This window comes from Sturnus vulgaris, chromosome 3 (assembly GCF_052056855.1).
Source record: "Sturnus vulgaris isolate bStuVul1 chromosome 3, bStuVul1.hap1, whole genome shotgun sequence".
NCBI lineage: Eukaryota > Metazoa > Chordata > Aves > Passeriformes > Sturnidae > Sturnus > Sturnus vulgaris.
Genome location: NC_142245.1, coordinates 51,009,573 through 51,034,284, shown reverse-complemented (window position 1 = coordinate 51,034,284; position 24,712 = coordinate 51,009,573). Strand labels below are relative to the sequence as shown.

General features: G+C 37.5%; 1 protein-coding gene and 1 long non-coding RNA gene across 15 annotated transcripts in view; one reads left to right on the top strand and one right to left on the bottom strand.

The window, feature by feature from the left end:
• Positions 1 to 228, bottom strand: part of PDE7B (phosphodiesterase 7B) — a 167,756-nt gene extending 167,528 nt beyond the window's left edge. Inside the window, exon 1 of one of the 2 annotated variants that reach the window (XM_088161604.1) lies at positions 32 to 228. The gene's annotated coding sequence lies outside the window, so the exon portion shown is untranslated. The remainder of the gene's footprint in view (positions 1 to 31) is intronic. The other variant, XM_014879037.2, reaches the window with a different exon arrangement.
• On the top strand, positions 173 to 24,248 carry LOC148224332 (uncharacterized). Of its 13 annotated transcripts, none has more exons than XR_015802386.1 (6): positions 173 to 261; positions 4,571 to 4,675; positions 5,457 to 5,567; positions 17,047 to 17,097; positions 21,434 to 21,508; positions 23,996 to 24,248. It is a non-coding gene; the product is annotated as an uncharacterized LOC148224332 (long non-coding RNA). The 13 variants fall into 13 exon arrangements; XR_015802387.1 differs by having other exon boundaries at positions 5,438 to 5,567; XR_015802388.1 differs by lacking the exon at positions 173 to 261 and adding an exon at positions 288 to 1,011 and having other exon boundaries at positions 23,339 to 24,248.
• The last annotated feature ends 464 nt before the right edge of the window (positions 24,249 to 24,712 follow it).

Genomic DNA, 24,712 nt, shown 5'->3' with positions numbered 1-24,712 from the left:
CCCAAGTCCCCCAAGCCAGGCAATGAGCCACCTTAAGAAGCCGGCGGGCAGGAGCAGGGCGCGCTGAGGCGGGCGAGCGGCCCGTGGCTGCCGCAGCCGGAGCCGTGTCAGGCGGCGCAGGCCCGGCGGGCGGGAGGCGCTGCCGCGGCCGCGGGCGCAGCGCAGCCCAATCGCTGCCCTGCCAATCCCTGCCCTGCTGCCAGCGCCGGAGAGAAACCCTTTCTGTTTATGTTTCCTCTTTTCGCGAGTGACGTCAAAGGGGTTAGTTTTTCCTCTGCATGTGCTATTAATTTTAAACGACTACTATGGGCGGAATGTGGCAGTGATTTAGGCAGGCTACCCTAGGCGAAAGAAGCCGGAGTCATGATTTATCTGTCCTGGATTCAGCTCGGAACGGTTTTATAGCCAGAGGTACCAGAAAGATCAAAATATCCTCACAACGCGGGGAAAGGCTATAAATATGCTTACATATATCGAAGTATTCTTAAACATACACGAGATATTTTCCAGGGAGAGCTGGGTTATCTCCGTGGGTTGTGGTGCAAAATCAGACCCGATCCTGCCCTCGCCCTACAGTAAATCAGGAGCTGCTTGTCTAAGTTCAGCAGTGTCACACCAGTGTAAACCTGGCTGAAGAGATAAGGCTGAGACTACTGTACACATCCATTTATCAGTCAGCAGGAGCCACACTGAGGAGCAGCGAACTGCTTTCCTTAGCCCATCCGAGTGTCGGATGCAGTCACCCTTGAGGGCTGACCTGGGCTAACAAGTGCTCCTTCCAGCGGCACATCGCAGCCCAGCTGGGCTCGCCTCCGAGCTCGGCTGCACACCGCCACACTGCCTTTCATTCCGTGACAAAGACCACAGCAAAAGGCAAGAGGCAGGTAGAGCCTGGCCTTCACTATAACCACACCACTGACAGCGGAGAAACCACGCTGCTGGAGCTTCAAGAAACAAATAACATTCATCAAGGTCAATTAGCACGGGCAAAAAGGGCCAAAACGGCACAAGGTAATTGATAGGAGGTCAGTTAACAACAGCATATTATCTGCATGTTATCTGCTTCGTTGTAATTTCATCGATTTGTTGTTTTAGGGAATCCTTTCAAAGAACTCGGTCTGAGGCACAATTAATTTCTAAAAAGTCTTAATGGTCTCATATTTAATTTTAAAACACAGAGAAGTGCTTTTAAAAATGGGTAGGCAGAAAGCTCCCGAGAAAGAAATTTCTCAGTGCTCCACAGAACATGTACAAATACAGTAGAAATCATAGGAACTTCCCCATGAACACCGATCGATTCTACGAAAATATAGCTCCAAAGAGGTCAAAATAGTTAATGATTTTTGCTTACTGAAAAGTGTATCTGTGTTATCACAGCTAATGCAATCATCTTCACAAACAAATGCTAAGGGTTACAGGGATGTAAATGCTAGGATAACATATTAAAAACTATTAAATAAATTAGAGATTTACAAAATCAATTAGAGAACATTAAATTCACTGACTGTACTTAGAGAACCGTATGAAGCAATTTGAAATGCACAAATAGAAATATTATTCATAGTGCACAGAAAATCATCGTGTTCATCTTCACTCAGCATTGATGAGCATACAGCTGAGTAATGCACTTTGGGAACTGCACTTCAGGAACCAGTTTTGGGAATATCAGCTGAAAACTGAATGGATTTCAGTGGAAGTGATCTGGACTCTGTGAAGAAAGACTGAGATTGATATTGTTTAGTCCAAAGAAAGAAGAGTTGATAGATATTCTTAACTATATGAAGGCTATATTTCTCTGAAAGAAAATAAACAATGCAAGATAGAGTTTAGTTTTTGGCCTGGAGACATTATCTGGCCTTTAAACTTTTTTACCCTTTATGGCAGCATAGCTTCATCTAAGCTGATGATAAGTCTCAGACTGTGTTTGGAAAGCAATCAGGGCAGTGTCCAAAATCTGTGAAGGTCTGTTCTAGAAATATGACATAGTAGATAATCAAGGTCCACTGTTTCGAGATGCATTCTGGCTCTGTTTATTTTACTAGAATAGATCCAGACAATTTGCGAAGAAGGAGGGATTAAATTTTTCTCCATATGAGTTGTGGTTAGAGCAGCAGAGAAAAGTTGTTTGACTTAGGAAAAAACTAAAGGTAGGAGAGTGAGGTACTGAAAGAGATGAGCTGTGATAGTCTGCAGTGTCTTGTTACTGGTTATTTTTAAAAATATGGTTAGTCGATTATTCTTAATGAACAATTTTGATACAGTTGATCCTACTGTGGAGTATAGATGTAAGAGTAGGAGATTTCCAAATGTCTATTTTGGTTTGGTTATTTTCTTGCTTTTGCATTTTAGGATCAATCTGATTAACAACATTACATTGCATTTCATTAAGTAGGGTCCAGGTAAATTCCAGTTTTACACAAAGTCTTAGGTCTTGTCTCTCTCCTAGATAAATTAGAGGTTACTTCAGCCTCCTGCAACCAAGTGGCCCTGTGACAGTGAGTGGTCACTGTGGGTTTTGTGATGTAGAGGTTTCTTTGGCGAAAAGGTAGAGAAGCACTTCTGATTGCAGTTTCTACTTGGACAAAGAATCTTAATGCCTGCATGAGGAGATGCAAGTAAGGGTGGGAATGAGAAGGAGTATCTTAGTTACCTCAGCATAGCCATACATTCACATGGGAAGGACTATGAGAAAAAATTGGCTCCACCTAGCAAAGAAAAAACTTCAGCATAGATTTGCTAATCTGATTTGATATATGCTAAAATATCCTGTCAGGCTGGTGACTTACGTGTCCAGATAAAAGTGACCCACGCTGACCTAAACAAAATAGCTGAGAAAATGAAAACTCATCCTTTAAAAACATGTAATTGAAGGAAGAAAAAAGAAAACAAAACAACTGATGCTCTAGACTGATGTAAATTGTATCTAAATAAATATAATAGAGCCAGAACACTTAAAGCAAGATCAAAATTACAACTTAATTGACATAACTGAAACTTGGTAGGGTAGAGTCATGTGAGTATGTGACTGGAATACTAATGCCAAAGAGCACAGCTTGTTCAGGAGCAAGAGGAGGAAACAACAAGAGGAAAAAAGGTGAAGGAGATTATGCCTCATGTCTCACTGAGATGTTCAGAATGCAGCAGAAAACACGCATTGATAGTTTGAGCAATAGTACAAAGGACAAGAATATAGGCATTGTTGAGGAATCTGCTGCAGATCCAAGCAGATAAAGTAGATAACTCTTTTTATTAGCAGTTAGCAGGATTGTCCAAAGCATAGAACTTGGCCATAATGGGAGACTTTAGTCATGCAGCTCTTGAAAAACAAGCTGAGCTTGACTCAGACACCGTCGTTCCTTCTCTCCAGAATAAGCATCAGAGTATATATGGTAACCCCTCAAATTTATGAGCCTGGCTTTTTGAGCAATCCTACTTGATGAAATAATTTGTTTGACTTCCTTTAACAGTCCTGGTTCAGCATTGGAGATGCTTTAATATTTGTTTTTAACTATTCTCCCTTCTCAGCACACTAAAATGTGTTCTCTCTTACCATGGAACAGCATTCCTCTTCACAAATCTGCAATCCTTCCATTGTGGTTTTTGGAAAGGAAGTTGGATATTAGAGAGGCTTCTTAATTGGCCTCACCCAAACCACACTCCTTAAACCCAGATATACTCCCTGAAACTTAAAAAAATTAATTCATCTCACTGCCAGTAAAATTTGTTTGCACGTGATAGAATAGCAGGCACTGTGCATGGAGAGGCAGAAAGATGGCTCCACCCTGAGATACCTTCCACTTTCTTCCCATTGCTTTATTTCTGCCCTGACCATCTTTAGGACAGGCTGTAGAAACAGACCAAAATTGCTCTTTGTATTGCTCTCAGTGATATCTGAATGGGAGCTGGGAATAAGGAGCAGAAAATGAGGCGTCATGTTCAAACTGCTACCACAGATGAATGAGTTCGTGACTGACTCTTCCTTTCCAATTTCTTCTGCTGCTCCCAAAATTGCTCCGAATTGCAAAGTTGTAGATGTTACAGTGATTCCCTAAAGTATTTCTACTTTTCCTTAGGGCATAAACATGTAAATCTGAGGATGCTGAAAACTCTGTGATGAAAGTTGTTCTTTGTCAAGTTTGTTGCAGCTTTCTTTGTCAGGGCACAATAAAGGTGCACAAGTAGTGCAGAGTGACAGGGGCCTGCATTCATGAAAATGAAGGAAAGGGTCAACAACCACAGTCAAAGTATAGTTTCAAGGAAGTTTATGCTTATTCCTCCCCATAAATACAGACACGCTACTGTTGGAGGTGAGTTCATATGTTACATTCTAATTTCTGTTGGGAAACTTCTAAAGTCCAATTTCTCCAGGCTGAATTATGTGAAATTGCTCATAGTGACTAGATGTGAATGTTCTCTGCCTGTTTATTTACAAATCAATGCCTTCAGATTAGTCTTGTTATAGCTGCAATGAATGGCTGGAAGCATCTTTGGTGCACAGTTTGTGGAACAGAGTCCCTAGCAGTTCTTTTCTTCTCCTGGGATCTGTGTGATATTTTTACTGTGCTTACAGAGAGCCTGTGTGAACTGTCAGAAGCTGCTGTGGCTGATACCAGCTGAGGTTCAGGGCTGTTTGGAATGACCCAAGGCCATGTGACTAAGACAAGAATGGAGGCTGGTAAGTGCAGGATGTTGTTCAGAGTGAGCTGATCCCCACAGGAGGACACAGATTGCTGACATGACTTTAGTCCTCATTTCCTTGGCCTAAAAGCTTCTGTGTTGGTACATGGTTCGGACTTCTGGGCTTCCAATTGCTTTCATAAGAAGATTACCTTTGTTGGGAGCAGTGTGTCTCCAAAAGAGAATTCTCTCCAGCTTTCTCAAACTTATCCATGAAATATTTTGTCCAGCTTTCCAGCCTTGATGCCACCTACCTCTTGTCAGACAGTTTTTCCAATATGAGCAAGAAATTCAGCTTTTTCTGGCAAAAAAATTTTCCTCTAACTGAACCCCTATCAGGGCTCCCAATCTTCTTCCCATAAACTGCTCAGTTAAAAAAAAAAAAAAAAATCTTTCTTTATGTAATTCTGTTTCTCTTAGCTTTGTTTTTACCTTTCCTTTTTACTTCTATACACTTATTCGTAGATTTAAGTGATGGGAAATATCCCCAACAAAATGGTCTTATTTTAATCAAAAGAGAATACAAATAATTTCTCATCTTTAGACTAGATACTTCATGTAAACAGCACTGGATGAGTTCAACAAGCATTATATACAATGATGTACACATCAGGAAGAGAATTTCAAATCCCCATTACTTTGAGACAGTGATTTAGCCTATTGTGTGGACCTTGATTTTCAGCAGATGTGACCCTTGAATTAATTAAAAAAAATAACTGGATACATTAATGTTTTGAACTTATTTTGAGTCCAGTCATAGACTGGTTTCTGTTTTGCAGCATTTGAATGACTTCCAAAGGATGTCAGTCACACTCCTAATGAAGAGGATGACAGCACAGTCTACCCTCAGAGTCAGGTCTCCAGAGCAGTTTAAAGCCCCCAAAGTCAGGGTAAGCCATCCCAGCAAAGGTGCAGTTCATACAGCCACCACAAATGCTGTGTACAGGCACAAAGGACTTCATCCCATGGGACAAAGGAGCTGACACACAGTTCCCAGGCACTGAAAAAGAACGGTGAGAAAACATTGCTGTCAATGACTCACATTTGTTTTAGTGAGCAGACTCTATGCAAAAACATCTTGTTTTGTCAGACCCAATACAATAATATTGGACACTTAGTTTCAAACCTAGGAAAACTGAGAACAGACAGGTGAAAATTTTAAGCATTTTTCCTTACCTGAAAGGGAACAAGCTTTTATTTTGGCCATTGCTGAGTGCTTTTGTTTTCACTCTATCACTCATAGGTGAATAGCAAAACTTCCTCCTAAAAAACAAGCGTGTCCAGAGAAAATTTGAAGTCATAAAGAGCAGCGAGATCAGCAAATCCAAAACTTTTATCTTTTTAATACCACTGTTACTGATAATTGTCCAAGTTCATCCAGCTCCAGTTTGTGCAAGCAATTTTTTTTACCTCCTTTTCAGCCAGTGGATTATTTCTATGAGGCTCTTGGTGTTTAAAACAGTTGACAAAGAAATAAACCAAAAGTAATGCTTTTACATGCCACAGAGGTAGTTGAAACAGTAGAAAAACAAACCAGATGCAGTTCTGCATCAACAGGTTACAAGCACTCTCAGAAAAGCTAGTATATCAACCAGTGAGACTAAAAACATAAAAGTATTGCAAGAAAAAATCCATTTTTGTTCAATTGAGTATATTAAATGCTATGGTTGATAAACAAGAAAAAATGGGAAAAATAATCATAAGGTAGTTTCCAATTCAAAGCCTCATTTTAACATTTAAGAATTTGTACTGCATCACTATTTTAGACAGATAAACACACAGGTAGATTCTTTCTTAAAAAATACTGAGGAATATAATGCACAATTCCTAGGTTTTCATTTCAACATATATGAACTACATAGAGCTCCATTCTTGTTTTTTCTGGTTTTTGGGGTTTTTTTTCCGTGACACCTATAAAATTTTAGGTGCAGGAGAACTATTTTTACAACTTTAAATTCATTTTACTACTTAGATATTTTACTAAGTTTTCAGAATTTTAAGGTCTTTTGCTTATTTCCATTGTATGTTCTGTGAAATAGGCATTACTCGAAATGAAGCTGAGGCCAACGTCTTTTAAAAAGGATTATTTAGTCTATCAAAGACAATTTTAGCTTTCACAGGAAGCTGATAATAAGTAGCTTTCTTATCCTGTTGAATTGAAACATGGTAGTGTGACCCAGTAGGTATAAGCCTTGAGGATGAAAAGCATATTGAAATATGCAAATGAAAATAATTTGATTTTGCCCAGCTTGCACATGAATGATGCTTTGGCCAGTTTTCTAGGTGTCCACCTATTTTCTTCCCCCTCACCTCCACATTCCACTGCATGCAACACCTCTGTGTTTTGAGATTCCCATGCAATCTACAGGCATTAAATGAGCTGTCTTCAAATATTCTGTGTAATCCACAAGTTTGTAGTTATTTAATGCTGAGTTTTGTCTTTAATAGACAGAACTAAGTCCAAATTACCGTTCTGATTTATGTCCTTATCAGAAAGAGGGAAAGAAGTGTACAGTGCCCTGGCTGGTGCCTTCCCCAGCACATCAACTGCACAGATTGAGCAGTAACCTTAAGTAGCCCTGAAACATTTCATAATTTTGTTTCATTACATGAAATTGGTCAGTGATAAAACTATTGATTAAACCAGGATAATCAGAGGGCAGAGAAACACACTCCCAAGCCAGGCAAAAGGGACAAGTTCTCTTATAAACAAGAGTCAAATCCGCAGCAGACCTCAATGCTGATCTCTTTCAGACTGCAAGGTATGAGTCTTAATTTTTTGCATCTTTTTTTATCTCTTATTAAAATCTCCTCAGTGCTATGTTATCTGAAATTCAAGCCAAAATGTAACTGCCACATAAAGAGAAGGACATTGTTGGGGTCAAAACTTCATTTCCTTAGCATCTCATACAAAAATATCCCTAATTACCATCACATACATGTCAAACAGTCCACAAAGTTAAAGCATATGTAGCAGTGTACAATCAGTGATATTTATGCGGCAGCAGATCCTTTGCTTTCAAAGAACAGTGATGATTTGCAGTGGTTTTCCAAGCAGTTTGAGCCTTTAAATGAATCATAATTAGAAACTTTCAAAAAGAGGAAGTAACTAGTATGAATTCACTCAGATGCTAAAGATGTAAGCACAGGATAAGGTAGGTAAGTCAGGAAAATAGTGGAAATGTATTGAAGATACCTAATGGATAAAATCTTTGAAGCCAGTAGGATTTCACCATTTACTTCAATGGATTACACCTGCTATACTTTATAATTATATACTCAGTTCGGTGTTAGCAGGGTAGTGATACTTCAAGATGCTAATCTTCACATTTTCATGTGTATTCAGAATCTGGATGAATGGGCTAAATGGTTAAGTAAGACACAAAGCATGTAAATGCTCAGCTCCTGTTGTGAAGGCAGACTCATTAAGGACAAACACAGGTTGCTTTGATGTTGTGCCAAGCATCTGTAATTTTGTAAATTACAGAATACAGTAACATTTTGAGACAACTTGCCTTGGCAATGACATTGACAGATGATAAACCATTGATTTTCTGTCAGCTGCTTTCTTCCTTCTTTTCCAGTTTTCTAATTCCAAACATCTCCAATCCACATCTTCACAGACCTTACCCAGGACCATGGCTTTCCAGTGGGTTTCTAGGCAATAGATGAACCTGGGTGATGGAAGTGATTATCCCCTCCATTCCTCAGCCTATGTATCACTTACAGGATGCCTCCTCTGCACTGATGTGCTTTCTGGAGCTGATTCATGTACAATTCAGTTTCTCTTGTTGTGAGGACAGTAGCTTCCAGGAGAAGCATCTCCTTCAGCAATCTGACTTCACCTACTCCATCTATCAATATATTGTGTTGATTTAAAACTCGGGATGTATAAGAACCTAGGTCACTGAAAATGTGTCAACCTAGGTAACTTGTTTAAATGTGTCCTTTGAAGGCACAGATTATTTAATCTAAATGTTAGATTTAAATTTTGTTTTATGCTCTCCTATTTTTGCATATACTCCAGACTTGCAAACAAATGTAAATGACAATTTGAAAAGATGGCTCCTTTCCTGTGAAATGCTATAAATCTTAGGATCCATCTTTTCCATTTTTTTTAAATGTAGAAATGTTTTCAGTTGCTAATTCTTCTAGGAATTGTAGGACACTGGAAAAGTAAAGTGTAGTGACATTAAATGTAAGAAATTACAAATATACGTTTTGAGGGCTCATTATGAATTCAGCAAAAACTTTTGAGAACAAAAATCTGGTCCCAGATGGGGAGAATAACAATTACAAAGTAACACACGGATCTGACAATATGAATATTTGTTTACTTGCATCAGAGGCCTGTATTTACACAGCAGTAAATACAAAGTTGTTCTGGCATTCAGCCACTTGACTACATTAAAGATAGGACATAACTACCAAGGTCCCCTAGATTTTGGAGTCCAGGTTTCTCCTTTGGAGCAATTTAAGATGCCTTTTAATGGCATCAAACAGGAATTCAATTAATTCTCCCTGTTACTGCATCTGACCCACCCTCCTCCTGCACACACATTTTTGTTTTATGAGCAAGACTCTTTCCCTGTAAGATCTCTGGATTTAGTCTGTAAGCCAGGCACTTGCTCTCCCTGCTTTGCACTCTTAAAATATGCAATCCCATTCCCAGATGCTTGCAATGCCAAGGTACATAATGTGTAGCTGTCCTTTATGGTCCTTTTGTCTGAATGTCACTTTCAGAGTCACAAGGTTTGCTAAACACATAGAAATATGTTTTTACAATTATTATCCAGCAATAACTATTAGGAATCAAGGTCAAGCCAAACTAGGACATTTAATCCATCTTCCAAAATTCAAATATTAAATAATAATAACTAGGTAAAGACTACAAAAATTAATTTCTTTTTCTATGCAGTTGTCAGGTATGGCTACATATTGCATGCTTCTACAGTTTAGTTCATACCTGAAACTCCAGGTTATTGTGTAGTAAAGAGATAACAAAGAACCAAAATACTAGGACTTGCAGCTGTAATGCTCAAAGAAGCCCAGCCAATCACACTCAAGTGCAATTGCCCTCTGCAGAAAAGATTTTACTGTGATCACTAAGATCATTAAGTACCATGAGACAAACCAATCTCTAATAAGGGCAAACATTACATAAATGGAAACTACTAAAGAACAAAAATGAGCATATAAGAGAGAAAATATTATCAACAACCGGGATTGTGAGACGGAAAACATTTTTACCTGGTCCGAAATCTTTCCAATGACTTTAATCCTAAAGTCAAAATGTCACACCCATCACACCCACGAGATACATAAACAGACTAAACATGACCCAGATTAAAGACAAAAGCAAACATGGGCCTGTTCTGACACAGAAGATGAGCTCAGTGGGGTCAGCAGCAGCATTGCAGACCACTCTCTCAAACTGACATACAAGTTATCTCATCAGGACTGTGAAGCACATATTGCTCTAATCTGGTTGATCTCTTAACACAAAGAATGATTTTGATTTCTGAAGTCCCAATTTAGACTTCCCTGCCTATACACAAAATCCTCATTGGACTGCAGCTCTGTATTCTCACAGACACACAAGCATACAACCAAGCGTTTCTTACTCTTCTACAAAATGCCATTATTTACCATTATAAATCTCAAGTGATCTTTTTTGTATTCCAAAAAAGGTCAATATTTTAAGTATGGATGAAAGTAGCTATTTCTTTTTACATTGGTTAGTCACCCTGTGGAAAGATTGTTTAGTGAAAATCTCCTTTCTCAAGGAGACTTTTGTGAACTTTGTGACTTTGTTTCAGTCAGCTACACTGTCCCATCCCTGGAATTTCAAGATCAGAGTTCAATGGGATAATTTCTTGCAAAGTTAGTAAAGGTTTAAAAAGAAGTCATTCAAAATTAAACTTTCTTTAAAACTATTGGAAATCAAATGAAGGAACAATTCTTTAACACAAGATGCTGTTATACTTGTATGAGAATATCTTTATCTGAATCTTCTGTTTTCATTGCTGCCTGGCTTAGACAAATTTGTAATTGCCGTATGAAGGCAGATAGAGGCAATAAGCAATTACAGTTATTATCTGAAATAGTATTAAGGAGTAGAAATGGTGCTGAATGAAACACTGACATTAAAGAAGACAGATGAATATTTGGTTGATATAAAAAATGGGAATTTCTACTCAGGGACTTATATTTTACTCACAGCCTGAAGCAAAACCATACGGGTCTTGTTTATTATTTGTTGGGAATGTAAAGTTATGAGAAAGTTTTTCCACTGTGACTGGGTGTGGAAGCACTAGAAATCTCCTGAGAAAGCATCTTCTGCCCAAAGATGAAAAACCCAGAAACTTGCCTGGATGAACTTCAACACAACACTGTAAATAATAAGCATGTGTCTGGGAAACAACGCTGGATTCTGAGGTTTTTTTGTATGTCATCTCTACCCCAGTAAAGAACTATAGGAGCAAAAGGGCTCATCCAAGATTTGCCACCATCCCTGTATCAGAACTTGTGCTCATGTATTGTACTTGGACTTTTTAGTTCCACTGTGTACAATGAAATTCTTGTACAGTTGCTGCTGCAGGAGGTTAAAAGTTTCTGTAGTAAATAGACAAAGGAGATGAGAAATAAGAGCAAGCAGTAAGCAGAGAAAGCAAAATCTGGCTTGGGTTGGGTTCTGCCTAGGACTTGAATTTGTCAATTTCATGACTCCAGGAAGATCCCACCATGTGGTTTTTCCCCCTACTCCTGCTAGATATATCAAATCTTAACCATGGCTTGGTTCTCTCTTTGGATGCTGCACCCATGCATTGCAGAATAAATGGTGGGACACCTCCCAAACCTTAGGAGCCTGCTGATCACACTTGTCTGCACCACTGTGCATTTCTACCTTTAGATCCAGAGCTCCATAGAAAATTAATTTGGGTAGAAAGGAATCATAGGAGAAAAAGCAAAGTATTGTGAGAAAAATGTGGATAGTCAGGTTCTCTGATCCCTGCAGAGATCTGTAAGTGGAGCTAGAAACACAAATAGCTTCTGAAGGTCTCTGAAGTACCAAATACAAGGTTTCCAAGTCAGAAATTTGGCAAGCATGATGTTTGCTGTCTCCCTCTCCAACAGAAACAATATTTTCTGGTTCTCCCTGACTAGAAATCTAGAGAAATTTGTAAGTTTCCAGACAAGTTTGGAAAGGAAATGGTGTGGTCTGTGCTAGGCCATGTGAATCCAGGCAGATTCAGGCTGCCCATTATGGCTTTGCCCATACTGTGTGCTGCTGCTGAATGAGCCAGCTTAGACACCAGCATCACAGAAATGCGTCCAGGTAGACAAGATCTGTATGAAAACCTTGAAGTGGGACTTTACACATTACTTTGGTGAGTCATAAAGCCACTTAGAACTTTGAACAGCACCACATAGCTACCTGTAGAGTCCCTGGCTACTCTTTCTGAATGGTGGCACAAGCTGCAGCTCATCAGGAGCCATTGTGTTCCCCAAAGGCAGGATTCGCTGGGGAATTGGTGGCTCATTTGAAGTTCTTGCAGACAATGCCTTCACTTTGCTGTGAATCCACATTCACATTGTATTCCAGAAAGAACAGTTGGACCCAGCAGTAACACTCAGTAAAACTAGTAATAGCAAATGGCTGTAATTGGGATAAAATATTTTATCTATAGTGTACTAAACACTGAAAAGTAGTTTAAAATCAAGAAGTATATCCCACTAGCACTACCAGCAACATGAAAACGTTTCTGTCTCAAAAAGTGGGTCACATATTTTGCTTGTGTTTGCTTAGCACCTATCACTGTAAAGTCTGGTCCATGACTCACAAAGCACCTGTAACAAGCAGAAATTTCTTCTTGCACTTCCCTGCTGCATTCTCTTATTGCAATGTGATCTGAGAGGACAGGGATTTCTTTGACTATTATTAATTAGAAAGCATTTGAAAGTGTGATAGGCATCCACATTCAACACCATTACTTTTTTTGCTGTTGAATATTTTAGTATTTACTCATTTACTATTTTTAGTAAATTTTTTGCTATTCACTATTTTACTATTTTTTTGTTTTACTATTAAGTAAAGCTGAGATGCTCCTGAAAAACGTGCAAGGCACAGAAAAAATCCTTGCACATCAGTTCAATGGAAGTGTGAACTACTTTGATGGCAAGACACACTTTGCTTTCGCTGGTACCCTTAGTTCAGCTGAGACACTTCCATAAGGCCAACTGTAAATTTATTCAGAGCTGGAGAAAGCTACTATTTATTTGATGTGTACAAGCATTACTGGGAAAGGGAGGTGGTATTTAAGTATTTTGCTAATATAACATATGTTTTATAAATCTGAAACCCATTAAAGTGGGTATTGCTGTGGAAAAATAGAACAGGATGATGATAATTACTAAAAACACTCATTAAAGTAATCAAGAGTAGTAAAGGTCATGCAAATGAACAACATTCAGAGAACAGGATATGAGACACTGACTTCTCTGGACGGAGGGCAGGGAAAGAGATGGGAGAAAATGTTAAAGGGGAGTGCAAAGGAAGGAAATGTGAGACAGAGTGAAAAGACAGCAAGTCTGTGTCATTTACGTCACAACTGCCTTAAACAAGAGCAGCCAGGAAGAAGCTTCAGAATATTTTCATTTCGATAGCACTAAAATTATTTATGTATGAAAATTGTAGAGAACCATAGTAATTTCTTTTTAGAGTAAAGCACAGATGTTTGAATTCAAACACATAGAACTTGATCATGAGCAAGAAGGCAAAATGGGAAACTGATGGCAACAAAATAAATTGAAGAGATCTGATTTTGTTACTACAAATTCCTCTGAATGGATATGAACATTATATCTCTCAGTCCTTCAAGTAACTTAGCATCAGTCTGGATATAAATGAAGGTGCCGAGCAGTTAGAGGGATCTTCCTTCACATGCTCCAACAAAATGTTACTTCATCTTTCCCCTAGGCTCAAAAAGAATTCTTTTCCATTTCTTCCAATCAAACCTGAAGGGCTCCCTCCTCCTGCATCTCCTCAACAGTTTCTGATCAGCAGAACACAACAGAAACTCAGTACAGTGCTGAACCCAGTGCACTGAGATTCTCCTCAGCCCACGTGCTACTGCATCCAACTGGAAATTTTCAGAGAGGCCAGGGGAGGCATCTGCCTGGAAACAGGAGTAGATACGTGTTTTGATAAATCCTGAAAACAGTATTCACTTCATACGAATGTAGCAATGATTTGCTGCTGGCATACGTCTTAAAGAAACTTCCTTGAAGCTTTCTTTGTGGAATTATTTTTCCTTCCTTGAGCTGCAAGAGCAAAATCAGAGGTGTGTGGGCAATGTCATGACTTAACAGGCAATTTCTCAAGCAAGAAGTCACAAACATGATTTTTATTTCTCTTACTCAGCTCAGCCTCGAGAAAATAAAAAGCATTAAGTTCTCTAGATAAAATTTTGTCAGCAGATATTTCTTCAGGCTGATTTCTGTACTGTAAGTAAGGTTTAAATAACAATTTAAAGATTTGATTGATTGATCCAGCCTTCCTCTTAGTTAAGTGAAAAGTGAAGGGAATCAGTGAATCAGTGTCATCCTTTACAAAGAGCAAAGGCTGTCACACCAACTGGTTTTGTTCGAAGTAAAGCTACAGGCATTGATTACATGCAGAAGTTAGTGTGTAGGAGTTATCATGATGTTCTAATAATCCCTCAGTGTAAAAACACATCCTGGAGAACTACTGACTGAAAAGTAGAAAGAATATGCACATGCACAAAGCCAGCTCTATCTTCACTGCCTTCGATGTGAGAACTAAAAATCTCAGAGGAAAATTCCTGTTGTTTTTCCTCTGGTAATGCCAATTCCTTTAATCTCTATGCACCCTGAAAATTATTTGTAGATTATTCTGCATACTAATGCTTACCTTACTGTTTATCACGTTTCTTTATTCTAACTCAACAGAAGATTTGTGGGGAAAAGCTTATTAAAAAACACAATAGTAAAAATTTGGCTCAGAATCAGCTGAGAAAAGCTACTGTGCAGTTATTCAGTTATGTATATTTTAAAGGTTTAATATTTCCCCTGAATTCTAGTTTACCTATCTATAAATACACATTAAAATAAACTGATGATAGAACACCCACAGAATTTCATGTCCCAATGCTCTGCTTCAATTGGTTCTTGAGATATACTATTCCCCTTAAAACACACGGAGTTAGTAATTTGTTAGTATTGTTTTCCACCACAGGAAACATCTGATTTGCTGTAATTAGGCAAGGCAGCAGTACATGCCATCACTCAGCAAACTGAACAGCAATCGACTTTTGTGATTGTTTGCCAATCTTCAAGCATTAATAGGAAGCCAACATCGTTTCTTTTGACGTAATCTCTGTACAGTAAATAGGGCACTTGTGCAAATTTGATGGGCTTCATTAAAGCTTGTGGAGCAAGGATAAAAAAGGAAAAGATGGTGCAGTGTAATGGAGTGTAGCCTTGGGACATTCTATTCTGTGATAGTAGAGAGTTGCCAGGGGAAACTGCAAGATGCAGATGCCAAACATGTTTTGTAAGGGAAGAAACACTGATAGTGGAATGGTGTCCTTTCTTGCTCCCTTTTCTTTGTGTGACTGCAGAGCTCATATCAAATGCTCATATTACACCTTCTGTACTGTTACATGTTGCAAGACTTTCCAGTTTTAAATTGTGCTAAATGAATGCTTAGCAGAAGTTCATTAGTACCGAGAAAGTACTTGGTTTGCCCAACAGCACCTTAATTTTGAACTGCAAGGCACTCAACTTCATGGGTACCATGATTCACACTTGGCAGACTATAGACCAAGGAAGAAGAGGCATACAGACAACCAACCTTCCTTCCTGCTGATTTTTTGGTTTGGTTTGTTCTTTTTTTTCCCCCCACTATCTGATTAGATTAGCTGGTTTTGTCCAAGAAGTGCAATAAAATTTCTGAGATGGACTTACAAATTAATATATACCCTAAACTCAATTTTTTACTATATACTACACTAAAGGTAAGATTTTCAATCTAACTAGGAACAGATCTTTTTTTCACCGTGATTTGCAGCTGAGCCAGGTACCTTTATTAACAAAAATACATATCACATCAGGGATACAACTTCAAGTAGATCAATCAGCAAACCAGATAACCACAATTTTTTTTCTTTCTTCCTTTTGATATATCTGATTAGATTTAATAAATGCACCTGTGCAAAACCATTTCCTCCCTTGCACAGGTGAGCAAAGCAGAGAGCACAGGGTGGTCTTCTCATAAACCTTATACTTCTGACAATCATCATGGCAGTTATTGATACATCAGAGACAGAAACCTGCTTTCTGTGAACATCCCAACTTCTCACTTGCAGTGAAGTAGGAAAGCCGTAGCTGAGAATTTAAATCATATTTTTTTCTAATGCTGCAGCAGAAAGCTTGCTGCCTTTGCTATAACACTCTCTCTGAACACAATAGCATACATATCACTCACCAGGCAGGGCAGACTGGCATTGCTTAAGTTCTGGCCAATAGTTAAAATGCGTAACTAAGCCAAACTCTCAGTAAACTGAAAAAAAGCTCTGGGGGGGGGAAAAATGCCACCCACCTCAAGGCAAAGTGAATAAATCCTTCCATTTATATCTAATGCACCAGCTGCCTCAACATACAGCAATCACCCCTGGATCACCACTAGATTTCTTTATACAAGTGTTTTTAATTTAGAGTTGCATTTGTGAATACCCCCACAGCACCAGAAGAATCCTGCCTTGTAATTAGCAGCTCTGAATGTAGATTATAGAATACAGCTGCAAACCTTGTGATTTTATCCTGTCTCTAAGGAAAATCATGAGGAAAATTTTCCTTTCTTTATCTCACAGCCTAAGCCTCCTAGTAAGCCTGTAATTCATCAGGTTATGGCTCACAATGATGAGAGCGCTCTTATGTAGAAATTAGATTTATCAGATGCTGAACCAAGCTGATATTTACAATGAGAACTACTTAATCCATTTTGATTGAATCAGCAGAGCTCCTAGTGAAAAACAACTAGAATATTTGAGAGAGGGCTAGACAAGGATGGATTCTTAAGTCAAAAGCACGAGTTGCAACTTTGTTATAGAAAGAAAGCCATTTCTACTAGGATCTCACAGATGTTTGTAGATAATACCTAAATTTAAGATGCTCTGTAGTGTTTTGACTACCATAGTCCTGTTTTAGATCCCTGGTTTTATATGTGCCTATGGTCTTTTCCCCAACACACATTTTATCTAGATTTTATATGCTGCTTTTATTCAGAGCCATTCAGAGGTGCTTGTATGTGAACCCTATCTCTCTTATTGCCTTTGTGATTTACAGAGTGAGAAAGAGGCACAGCACTCCAGTGATTTATCTGAGACGGTGGACAAGGTGAGACATACAGACGTGCTCTATTCAGGAAATCATTTTGGTAGCCACATACAGGCACAAAGTGAAGCATTTCACAAACAATTACTGAAATCAGAAATCCATCTGTCTATGAAATACTGCAACAAAACCAAAACAAGTGAAAATTAACACCACCACCCTCCAATATATCTGAGCACAAGGCTTATTCAAAAACACAGTGTAAATATTGTGTAGGTTGGAATCTGTGGAGAGACTGGGGAAAAACTGCTTCAAGTGAAATAAAAGAAAATTTCACCAACAGTACCAGTGGATGAATAGGAATTAAAATTCCTTTTAGTGACTGAAACATCCTTTATTGTTCAAAGCACTCTAATTTACTCAAATATTCTAAGATCACATTTAATCTCTTAGACTGGAGTGAAGAGCAGGTTCTAGATCAGCTGATGAAGCTGAATAGGCACAAATCTTTGAAGGACTTTCAGCAAACTTGGGTTGGAAATAGACAGTCTTTAAAGTCCCTTCTAACCCAAACCACTCTATGATTGTGTGTTTATGTTTTATCACCCATAGGCTTTCAGCCTTTAACTGAAATGAAAGGGTCATAAGTAGAAAATAATTCAGAATAGTTCTAAAACAATTATTACAGGTATCAAAATTATAGCTCAAAATCCCTGTCTTCCCTATATAAACTACATGGGTTAAAATTCAATTTAATTGAAAAAAAAATTAAATTACGTGGTTATCTGTAATCATTTTCCAATTTACATATGGAACTAGCTAACTAGGCACATATAAGGTTATCTGTCTGGAGTCTTCAAATAGGTATTAGATGTGTTTTCTCAAAGAAATACTATAGGTCAGAGAGATGTGATGGACAAGTGCTACTTAAACTTATGTTGTCCTGATGTGCAGCTGTTCCTAGTAAGTCATGAGTACAGTCCTAAAACGTAATTCTGTGATTGATAAACCACCTTTACATTCTACATGCAAAGATTCTGGTTTGAGATTGAGGCCCCAGGCTAGCAGTTTGTTTGTACTTTGAGCAAAGCCAACACAGCCAACTCTCTGTTGAGGGCAGCCATCACAACATCTGCTGATAGCAGCTCTCTTCCCCCTTCTTTGCCCTGTTAAATACCCAGACCATCATTTCAGGAAGAAAATATTTCTTTCTTTCCTTACACTTAAACATCTCAAGTAAGATGCTGTTCTGAAAAGACAGCACTATCTCTTCTATGGAGAAGACCAAAGAGTAAGAAACTGGGTTTGTGCTTTATGCCCATTTTGAAGTGACATAGCATTGACGTTCCTTATTGAAAGGTTAATATTTCCTAGCCTGCATTATTTTAAAAGTCTTTATGCAGGACTTAAAATTGGGAGAACATTAGTGATGCTCCTTTCCCCAAACTTCAAATACCTTGAAGACCTACAGATCTATTGGCTCATTGTCTGGATATACACATATTTGCTGTGCCACAGATTACAGTTTTGGACAGAGAAAATTTGATTTTTTTTTTTTTCTTACACAGAAGAATGATTAAAGTATAACTTATTTGGCAATTCTGATGACCTCAAACATGGATGGCCCATCCTTGTTCTTCGGGAAATCACCAATGGAAACATTCCAGGGAAAAAGAACTAGCTCAGCTTTGTTTTTAAAAACCTGAAACCTAAATCACAAAACAAAGGAGCAACCAAGAAAAGGAAGAAGTCTTCCTGACAGGTTTTTGATAATGGGAGTTGTTAGTGGCCTCATACTTCTACCCAGCCATGCTGTGACACAAGGTCAGACAAGATGCATCTTGCCTGGCCACTGTTTAGGAGATTATTTCCGAATAATATTCTGTCTGCACAGAATAAATAAGCTTGGGCAGCTAGAAATTCTGTTGAAATTCAAGTGCTCTTCCTTACAAATTAAAGGTTTTTTCCATCAGGCATTATTTTCTGGAGAGACTGAAATATCAAGATCCATATAACTGTTCTTTGCAGCATCAGGATTAATTTCTAAAACTTTTCCAACGTTTTGTAAATGGGCATATGACCTGGAAAAATTTCCTCTTGTTGATAACACATGAAACTGTTAGCAGGTATAAAAGTGATGTTTAAATACTATATGATAAGCAGCTTTGGAAACATACTATTTGTTGAAGAGACCACATACCTGTATAATTTTAGGAGTGATTATATCATAGTCAGCTGAGAGATGATCAAGTGAAAAATCAGTTTGAAAACCAGCTTGCAAAATACATAAATTTTAAAAGTATTACTTTTTGTAAAGCTTCCTAAAGTTCTCAAAGAAAATTGAGGCATTGAAACAAAAAAACTTAAGAAAATTTTGAGTTTTTTTCATGATAGAGGGGCTTAAGTGGCCTCTCATGCTGCCCAGCTTTTATATGGCAGGCACATCAGATTATCTGATGCAAACTGAAAACTCATTAAAGGAGATTACAGAACAAACTGTTAATGTTACTTTGTCAAATCACAAGATCCAGGTGGTGATGTATAACCTCCTGCTTAGAGCTGCTTGGCGTCTGAAGAGTAGGAAGGTAACCAGCAAGGCAACTATTTAATGACGTGATTTCAGGAGTGGTTTGGGTTTACAAGCCTATAAATATGGGGCTTGGACAAATTGGTAGATATCAGTTTAAAGTTGTGAGCAACTTGATACTAGAAGGAATGTGATATAGGTGTACTTGGTATTGGGGTTTGGTTTTTTAACAAAACAGTTTTAACTGGGCAAAATATATGCTGTTGTTCAAGTGATGGAGAATTTTGTGTGTCCCAGTTTCAAAATTCCAATTTAGATGGATGGCCCTTTGGCCTAATTGAGAACAGCTGTTTCTGATCAAAAAATTTTCCTTATACTTGCTATTTATATTTTAAATGAGACAAAAATATATAGTCTTCAATTAAACCTGATTTTCTTGCTCATGTATTTTAGTATTTTGTCACATATCTGGGAAAACACAATGTAAGTGGGACAGTACTCTTAATTCTGACTTTAACTTAGGTGATTTCTATGTTAATTAACTAAGTGGAATATATATAGATCGCTTAGCACAGAGACTGAGAAATCTGAGGTCTAATCAGAGTATAAAACTCTATATAAAAGCGCACATACAAGGAATTTTTGGACTGCTTTATTTGGCTTAATGCATGTTTAAATCTGCTAATCTTCCACAAACAATTTTTTAAAACAAAATTTCCATTGGCTGATTTTTTGATTGCACATTTGTGTAGCATAAGTTGCAACTTGTGCGTCGTGAAGTTCTTACTTATCTTGCTTAATTCCTTGTTTTGAATCTTTCTATTTAGATATCAACACTCCAGACATGTGATCTCATAAGAGAAATAATAAGGCTACTTTCTGACTGCATAATATCATTTCTCCCCTTAAACCTTTTCCCTGTACTCCCATTATATTATAATGTTAGACACTGTTATTTCTCTGAGGAAAAACAAATTCTACCATTATTGCTTCTTTTAATAACTGTGTAAGTTCCAGAAACCTTTGGTCATCAAGTGTTTGATAACCCCTTATCAATCAAAAAGCCTGCCTTATTCTTCTTATACCCTTCTACAGTCAAAATACTTTTTTCCCATTATTTAGTACTGTAAACAAATTGTTAATGACAAAGGAGATAATATCGTGGCAATATATATTAATTAATATTTTAATTGTTGTTTTGAAAGATATTCTGTTAGCTCTAATATGACATTCCAGGCCATGTTTATCACTTCAGATTCAGGTTTAAACAAAATGTATTTGCTCTATGTTCATATTTAAAAAAGTATTTTCACTGAAGAGTTAATTATTTGTTTCAAGCTGATGGCCTAATCATCCATATTTTGGAAAACAAACTGTCAGTTAAAGTGCTGTATTTTTGAAGCATTTTTAATCTGCTTTGTATTAGATTCAAGCTGATGGCCTAATCATCCATACTTTAGAAAACAAACTGTCAGTAAAAGTGCTGTATTTTTGAAGCATTTTTATTTTGCTTTGTATTAATTTCAAATGTATTCTGACAAATATTTCAGAATAACTCTATTTAGTTTAAAACATCACATCCTTAACCTTAAGTTTTTACCTTTTTATGGGTCAGTCTCACCAGGTAAGGTTTTCCAATATAAATAGCAATGTATCCCAGTACTTGTTTTATATTTCTGTTCAGTCTGGAAAGTACATTGTAAATAGTGTCAGTAGGGTTAAGTCTTTCTGATGGAGAAAAAAAATTACTTTTGAATTTAAATAATTACCCTTGCTTATTTAAGAGCAGAAGCAGCAACACTAACACAAGCTTATAACTTGAGTAAATGTCTCTGATTACATCTGAGTGTTTCTCCATTGCCTGTCTACCAGATGAAGTCTCGATATAAGTCACTTGACTGGGCATCAGAGCCCTGTGTTAGCTCTGCTTTGCTTCCTGCAGGAAAGGTAAGAGTCCAGTTTGTACCTCTTGGCTTTTCAAATTAAATACTTCCAGTGTGATCCAAGTGTATGCAACATTGCTATTTTTCTGAATACACAGAGAGATTAAAAAGAAACCATAGTTTGAGGCGTGAACAGCCCCATTCATTGCAAGACTGTTACCTCATGTAAATAGTATTTTAAGATAGCACTCTTAACTATTTTGTTACAGAAAGCATGAAAAAACAGATGGGAAGTACAATAGGAAGATTCATGCAATATGCTCTGAGAGTTGCTCTTTTGAGAGAAGCATTTAACAACACAGAGTAAAAGAAGATTTTTTCATTTTTACTTTTTTTTTTTAAGTTCTTCTAAAGAAGACAGATACAACTTTTTTAATGTGCTCTTGTCAAAGAGTGAGTTAAAGCAAGGGCCTGTTTGAGCTAAATGGTAAAGGAGATTCAGACCACTGGAATCAACTGCACATATAGGAAAAAGGAAATAATAATGTGATACATAAAGTTACTGCAACTGCCAAGCATTAGTACCAGAACAACCTTTACAAACATAGACTTACTGCAAAGCCAGGCACCATGCAAAGCCTAGTTTAGAGCTGACGTGATTTACCTTTGGCTTCATCAACATCACTATCTAAATAATAGTATTTGCTGCATTCTGTGCCGTGTGTAATGCATGAATCTTTTTGGATATTACGTTATGTCAGTCAATCTCATGGTGGAATACTGAATCAGCTGTGCTGATGCCCTTGCACACAGACATCTTAAAACTCATTTTACTTTCGTATTTCCTAGTATTTTTGGGGATTTCTGTTAATTCTAAAGGGCACTTGGAGAATTTTCCTTCTACTGAAAAAGGATGATGGGCAAATATTTCAAGACCAAATTTTGTTCTTGTTGAACTCGTACTTAGAATTGACTTCTGGAGTATCTTCTGTTTTTGCTGTGGTTTGGGAAAAATATGTCATTTCAGTAGATTGAACTCACTGACAGTAAAGGACCATTATGAGGAGTTTTTTTACTTCAGTCCCCTTTCTGTAACTTATTTAATCATCTCACCTTGAAAACCTACAATATATTCACTTTCCTGTAATACTATCACAGTGAAGTTCAAGAGGTCTAAGAGACAGAGCCGTTTTCAGATATTTTCATTAGAAGTCTGTAGCTGCCATCTTAAGCAGTAACTGCAGTGTCTCATTTCTCTCAAACAGGAAAACCCAGGGATGAGCAACATTAGGACTGTAGCTAACAATTTTGCAGCACATTATGTGCATTAACTAAAATGTGGTCATTACTTTTTCACCCATTTTGAAGAGCTGCATAGTTTTAGATGTATGTTTTGGATATATCTGACATACCTCTGACTGGAAAAGTGCCTGTTGTACTGTTATAGACAAATAATCAAAAGCAGAATTTCCAGGCCTCGTATCTCTGGGGATTTTGACATGAGGACCTTTTGCTCTTCAAATTCATGTGTGGTCCTTGAATCAGATTTTTTTTTACTCGGTATATTAAGAGCATGGGCTTTCTGACTCCATTTTAACACACACCTATTAGTCAGATTTAATGCATTTAACATGTAAAACGTTCATTTTGTATCATTCTAAATTGTTAGCAGGAAGTTCTATTCAAGTCTTGATGTTTCACAAAAACCTATGTGTACTGTGTTAACAGCATTAACATTATGAGTAAAACTTAAAAGCTAATAAAAAGACATAATTTGATATGTCATGCTGTCCAGATTCTATTTTTATAAGTGTTATACAATTTTCTATAAATTATTATCATTTATATAAGCCTCTTTTAATTGATTTTTAATCAGCAGTTTCACTTTTCCCAGGATTCATGTTAATCTGCCAGACCTATTATCGCCTGAATTAATTTTTTCACTGTTAAATGCTGGCTTCGTCTTTCTTCCCACCTTGCCGAGGGTCTGTAGCATTCCAAGACAAGTCCTAGAGCCTCTTTGCTGGTATCTGCAAGGGCCTCTTGCAGCCTGTGACCAGCCTTTTCAATTATTCTCTTCTCTGCTGTGACACCAACAGAGACAGCTGAAAATTGCCACCAACAGCAGTAATGAAAAGGTTGAACATTTCCATTCCATCAGCAGTGAGCTGTGATGTGAAAAGTTCAGACTCCCTTCCTCGCTGGTGAAAATAATGCTATCTTCCTCAAAACTTCTTTGTCTTTTTCCTCTTCTGCCATCAATAGCAGCTCCCATAGCACAGGAATGAGTCATTGCTCCTGTCCCTATCTCTTCATTCTAAATCTGGAAACAGAAGATGCTCTGGTTATTCTAGGAATGGGGAATTGGACTTTCTGAACACTTAGTAAACACTTCAGGGAAGGAAAGTCAGAAGCTGCTCTTCCTGGAAATCAGAAAGTACTGTGAAAATGATTTTTTTGTCAGTGTAACATTGAAAGATTTATCTCTGATGTAAAACTGGAAAAAAAGAGCATGTACTGGATAACTTTGTTATTTATTGTCTCTCTTCAGACTTCTCTCACTATGTCATTAATGATAACGGTGCTTCAAAGACAAAGAAGAGATTAAACTAATGATCCACTCCTATGAGCTGTTCATCTTAGACCCTTGAGCCACATCTACCAAACTGTCCCTTTTGAATGGGCTTAGATCCTGGAACATCCTATTAACTCTGAGGACTGACTGCCAGAATATATGTGAATCATGTACTGTGAAGTGATGCTTAAAAAAAACAAATAATAAAAATAAATTACTTCAAATATTGTATGAAGATTCTGCAGTTCATTTTCATTACAGCAGTTGCTTATTGTGAGTCAGGAAGTACAAATTAATCTGTAAAAAATTCTGCGATACTTGAATTCATGCTACTCTCCTCTGTCTGTGGCTCTTTTTTTTTTTGTTCTTTTTTGTTGAACTCATCTTACTTGACTTTAATGCTCTACCTTGTATTGAATTAGTTATTAAACTAATGAAATTCTAGCCTCAGAACAGTGGCCCAAGAACATGGAGCAAGGATTTGATTATAATTGAAAATTATAAGGATACATTTTCAAGCCTATTAAAAAAGCAGTATGGCAAAAACTTCAGGTGTTGATTTGCAGGAAAATGAAAACGTGATCTGCTACACAATTACCAAGGGCTTGATATGCTGCTATGTTTACAACATACACCAAATAGTAATGATTAGGAGTGCATGTGGAATCACAGAATGCCTGTAAAACTGGTTTA